The sequence below is a fragment of the Dermacentor andersoni genome, chromosome 6, assembly GCF_023375885.2.
Source record: "Dermacentor andersoni chromosome 6, qqDerAnde1_hic_scaffold, whole genome shotgun sequence".
NCBI lineage: Eukaryota > Metazoa > Arthropoda > Arachnida > Ixodida > Ixodidae > Dermacentor > Dermacentor andersoni.
Window position 1 is genome coordinate 78,546,316 of NC_092819.1, and position 5,813 is coordinate 78,552,128.

The 5,813-nt window shown below is 45.6% G+C and overlaps 2 non-coding genes across 2 annotated transcripts; one reads left to right on the top strand and one right to left on the bottom strand.

The window, feature by feature from the left end:
* Nucleotides 1-453: 453 nt before the first annotated feature.
* Nucleotides 454-525, top strand: TRNAM-CAU (transfer RNA methionine (anticodon CAU)). The gene has a single exon. It is a non-coding gene; the product is annotated as a tRNA-Met (tRNA).
* Nucleotides 526-1,476: 951 nt separating this feature from the next.
* TRNAS-AGA (transfer RNA serine (anticodon AGA)) lies at nucleotides 1,477-1,558 on the bottom strand. The gene has a single exon. It is a non-coding gene; the product is annotated as a tRNA-Ser (tRNA).
* Nucleotides 1,559-5,813: the final 4,255 nt, after the last annotated feature.

Here is a 5,813-nt window from a genome sequence, read left to right on the forward strand (position 1 = left end):
ATTTATTTTCTCCTCCTAATGGAGCAGCGGCAGGCGAACGCCATTAGCGACCGGTTCACGTCGTCCCGGCGTGAAGATGAGCGATCTGCATGAGCGACACCTGTATAAGCTCAACGATGAAAATGCTTTTACATATTGCGGGAAATGTGCAAGTTGAAGGCAACAGTTAGAGAACAAAGAAAACATGGCAACTTTTACTGGATAGATGCCAAGGTCACAGACGTAAACATGGGTACGAAGCTTTATTGCAAGAATAGCTGTCACAGGTTGCTCGCCGAGGCTGGTAATATGCTTCCGCAACCTTTATTTTTCTTTTTTTTCTTCTTCTTCTAATGGAGCAGCGGCAGGCGAACGCCATTAGCGACCGGTTCACGTCGTCCTGGCGTGAACATGAGCGACCCCAATATCTGTTCCACGATCAAAATGCTGCTATATATTACACGAACCGTACTCAGCAGAGTGGCGCAGTGGAAGCGTGCTGGGCCCATAACCCAGAGGTCCGTGGATCGAAACCACGCTCTGCTAAATTTTTTCTGATATACATACTTTTCTTTTTTATACTTCCTCCAGGTTTTCGCACTGCAGTACTCTCCTGCATTGTTCGTTGGAGTTCTCTACCCGCCTAATAATACAATAAAGCATCATTCAATTTGTGCCTGAATATCAAATGCAGTCACTCGTAATTTCTTCAGAGGGAAATTACACCTGTGCCGTTGAGAATTTCCTGGACCGGTTTTCGAAAGCTTTGTTATTCCGTGTACAGGGTGATATTACAGCATTGAAGCGCAGAACCTCCTGATACGCAGCACGTTTCAGCATCAACAAAGTTAGTGAACTAAATATTCACTGCCAAAAAGAAAAACACGAAAAGAAAATGGTACGCTTGGCGCGAGAAATAACTCACAGACATAAAAGCTAATTTTAGTTGGAAATTAAATGCGAAATAAGTACACCCTGTTTTGTGGGCGTCAATAACTACATATTACCTGACTATATAGTTAATTACGTAAATCCTACCGCTGCAACTACTACGCTATATACAATGCAGTTCATAACAATCCACCAAGGAATCGGGCGTATTTAAGAAGTGTGTTAAATGTGCGCATCAATTGTCTTTTGTCACATTCGCGCGCTACTGACTTTCATTATTTAACTCGCGAAAACCACTGTCCTCGAAATGTATTCTGCGTCTCTGCAATACTTCTGGCCCCAAACTGGAAGGCCTTTCCATGTCTACGGCTATTCTGGCTAATTCTGTAAAGAAAAAAGAAAAAGGGTTGGTCATAATAGCGCGGACGAAAATAACACTGCACACTACACCCTCAATACCTAATTATACTTATGCGAACTGAAATGCAGCCTGCAGCAATACTAACGGATTTTCATTTTTCTGTAATCCGCTACTTTCCGGATCACTCCCACAACCGACTTCATATAATTTATCAAAGAACTACCAAAAAGAAAGAACGACCACAGCGCAGTCGACAGGATTCGAACCTGTGCGGGGAGACCCCAATGGATTTCTAGTCCATCGCCTTAACCACTCGGCCACGACTGCACGGCTGAGCATAATGCGCTATTTTTAAACGGCCCGCGTCTTCGAGGAACGAGGCGCACACGTGGCCTTGAACGGCGACCCCGTTTCTTCGCAACGAAGTCGGCGATACTATGGCGGCTTCCGTGGCAATAACAACGCTGGAAAATGTTTAGCAGTGAAGCGGCACCATTTTGCAGGTGTGGATGCAGATTCTTTTACATAATCCGTGCGCCTTCTGCCTAAGTTCTCGGGAAGCTTTCGTAAAGCATCACCGACAATCGCGGAATGAGAAACTCACGCCAAAGTTTTCAATTTGCGGGACCTAAGCAATTTCAACTCAATCTCTCTAAAAGTTATTTATTTCCGTATCATTTGCACAACTTCTGCTTTACCCTGCCTAACTTTCTCCGAAGTTCTCTCTGCCTTTTTACCTTTTAACCGCCGGCTTCTTGGCCAATGCCCCGTAGTGGATAAGCGCCGTGGAATGAGGTGCAAACAACACTTGAACACGTAAATTGCTGTTTGGACTTGAAAAAGATAAATTGACAGTCATCTCATTGAATTGCCGTTATCTTTAAAGTACCATAGCTCGAATTGACGTTTACATTGCGATAGAAATATGATGCGTTTCATGCAAACAGTGGCGTCATGGAGGTTAATTTCAGCGCAGCGATGCTTACTCTGGACATCGGCGAATCCCGCCATATTGTTTTCAGGAGAGTGTTTAGTGGATCTAAAAAGTCTTTTCTTCCTGTTAGAAAGCGCGTCATACGATCACGGTTACACCATGATGGAGGGGAGGGGGGGGAGGGCGGGGGGGCTCGGATTACAATTAAAGGTCAACTGCGGCGTTTATTCTTTTGCCATATTACCATATTGTCATTGTCAAATGGCCTTGACAGTTCTGTCATCGGTAGGGTAGTTGAATTGACTTAGAAATTCATCAATAAATTTAAATAATCAATAAAGAGATGCCGAAACGGGTAGCTGCTTCGTGTGACGTCATGGTGAGTCGATGACGTCAGATCCTACACTACCATAATGTGAACACGCAGTACACGTGGCGCCAACACCAAAGAAGCGAAGCTGATGCCTGCTGACGATACAGGGAGCCTTTTCAGATATTCCGAACTATATTAGGATACAACTTAAAGAAACAGCAGTTGGCAACCGTGTCACACGGACCGCGCGGGGTTGTGCTGCTCCGCTAGCCAATCACAGAAGCAAACGAAGTTTTCGTCATTGGACGTTTTCATAATGGCGTTGTATCTGATACCTCCGGAGCGTTTGCTGTTTTTCAAGAATCTTTTCGTCAGTGGAAGCGATGAGGTGTTTAACAGACAGGAACAAAGTGTATGGAGCCTGAGCATTTCACTCTCCAAAAGTCCACGGTACAATTAATTTCACTGCTAAGTTCATTTTACTCATGAAACTTCAACGCCAACTGAAGTGAAGCTTCACAGTTAATAGTTCCAGCGAAGAGAGCGTTTTATTTCAGTTCAATAAAGAATTAGGCTTTCAGCGTTTCACTATTGGCGGCGAGGAGTTACGGAGTCGCCATCTATCGGAAGCGCCTCGCTGGCGTAGTATGAGGGATCACGCGGCGCGCTCCTCATATTTTTTGCTGTCAACGCTGACTGAAAACACCATGCACAATCTCTCCCGGACATTTCTGTAAGTACTTTCGGAACGAGAGAAGTTTTTTTTACTGTCTAAACAATAATCTTGGGCAAACTGAAAGCACAGAATCGTTTACAGACGCTATCTCCTTACCGAATACGTACAGTGAACGCCACTGCGCGCGGTCGCCGCGATGGAGTCTCCCCAACCGGCTTCTTTCGTGAAAGGTAGGAAAACGCTGAGAGCAAACTATGTGAAATATGTTCTTATAGTGTTTGTATATCTAAATGGAGCGTAATAGAATGAAGCCTCAATGCAGCGATCGCACAGATTCGCAGCGACCGACTGCGCGTCTGCATGCTTGTCCGCGCACTGTTTCGCTTTCGCCGCGTGCGCGTTTTCGCACCGTGCCATGAGCTTTAGGCCGCATAATATGAGCATTTGACAGTATACAAGCAACCATTGTTGCGTGGGCGCTATCAAAGCTGTTCAAAAATAATTTCATTGTAGAGACTTCGATGCCTACGGGGACTGTGATGTGCCGTCGCGACGATTCAGTCTTTTTTTTTTTTTTTTGCTGAATTCTTGGACGTTTCAATATTATTTCTCGAGTTGCGTCGCACTGTATGTTTATCGGTGTTCTCAGCGTGCGATTCCCGCTGCTTCTTTTTTGTAATCCAGTGCATTAATTCATGACACAAACATGACCATATGCCATGCTTTCTTTAAATGTGCTTCTTAACGCTGCCTTTCCAGTCCAATAAACTTCCCAGTATCTATTGCATTGACAAATTCATAGACCAAACCGTCATGACATTAGTCGGGCAGCGGACTCTGGCGAGCGTCTCAGTGCGCGTTTTCCGAACATCGCAGACCCGGCGCCGTAGCAGAAATCTTCCTCGCGTCTGTGCTTGCTGCATACCCGAGTTGTAGCCGACGACTGTTTGTCGGTTTTATGTTTCGCGAGCCAAGCTTCACGCAGCTTCTTGTCCTGCGGCTACGTGTGAATAACGCTGACACCGGGCTCCGTTGCGTACGTCCGGCACTGCGGCACCGAGCAGAGGTCTACCATGTTGCGCGCCTTCAAAGGCAGCCACTACCTATTGTAGTGCTTTCAAGCGTTGTAAAGGAGACACTCGAAGCGGGAAAATTTCGCCACTAAGTGAGGACCGCAGCGTACGAGGGAATTTAAACTCTCGTTTTCAGCTCGCTTCGGAGCTCCCGAAGCAGCCGACGCCGCCGCTATGTCCACGTGATCCCTAATAGGACGTCACGCCGATGGTGGCGCCAGCTTTTCCAGTGGTGGAGCTCGAGGCCAATAACAGACGAGTGAAAACGTATAAAATTACGAGCTTATAATTTTATTTTTGTGGTTGCCGCCTTATTTAGGTAACAGGGAAAGTTTGAAGTACGAACTATTTGCAGCCTCGCGGAGCAACAGTACATGGCTTACGATTAAGAAGGCGTGGGCGGGGCTTCACTGCAGATTTCAGCACCGATTTAGCGACAGTGGCGGTGTAGTCTCTGACGTCACAAGCACAGGGCGGCGAGTAAAAAGGTCATGAGTCGGGAACGCAGCCAATCTTTACAGTTAATTTTCAGGAAAACTAAATGACTTGCAGCCATATTGTTTAGCACAGATAAACAGGGTCCGAGAGAGAACGTATATTCGAAATTTCATTAAGATCGGTTGACATCGAAAAATCGCCGGAGTTGCCCTTTAATGGTAAGCACAGTAAGATATTTCACGTGAGGTTCGTTTACTTTGCTGATAAACGTTTCGGATACTAAACTCACCTAGAATAATGTCAATAAAAGCGCTTAGTTAATAGTCGATATAATTGAAGTCGGTTTTGTTACAATTTCTTTTTGTCATCGTTTTTTTTTTTCTTTAGTGGGTTGAGTACATGTGAAGTCAACGTGAAATGTAGTAGTCGTTGTTGTTATTGCCGTTGCACTGAAATCTAGCGGCCATCTTCGTCGGCCGCTTTTCATATCTGGCTCACTTCGGCGTGAGCTCCTCGTGCGGCGAGGCCGGAGGTATAAAAATGGCTTCCATCTGGGTGAAACAGAGAACGGGGTTCTGGGGACAAAACGCTGGCAGGTGAGCCTGCAATGTGGCGAGACTCTGTATCTGGTCGTCGATGCCTAGTTCGTGGTCCTGACACGGGTCGTGCTTCGTAATATCACGCCCGGGTCACCGCGTTATATAAGGTAATGGCTAGGTCTGCTATAACTCGTGGACTGGCGAGCAAAAGACCGAGAACAGAGCAAGCCGAAGGCTTACTCTGTTCTCGGTCTTTTACGTCTAATAACGTCTTCTTTCAATTCTCCGGAGTAAATAAGCAATAAATTATCGCTTAAAGCGGGTAAATATGTTATTTCCGAAAATGTGTCAGGATGAATTGTCAAGGAAACAGAGTGCGTCATTCTACAGTTGTCTTCTTCGTAAGCTGTGTCAGCGGAACGAAGAGCAAACACGTACGAGAAATTGGTAGCAAGTGAGGATTCAGAATGAATAGAAGGTCGCTCTTCATTGCATGTCATCCCAGGGGAATTAAAGTCCCTAAGCAAGTAGATAGGTAAAAAAGTGTAACGTGACTCAGCAACGCCAAGATCATCGCACAGATCATTTGCAAAAACTGAGTGAAGAACT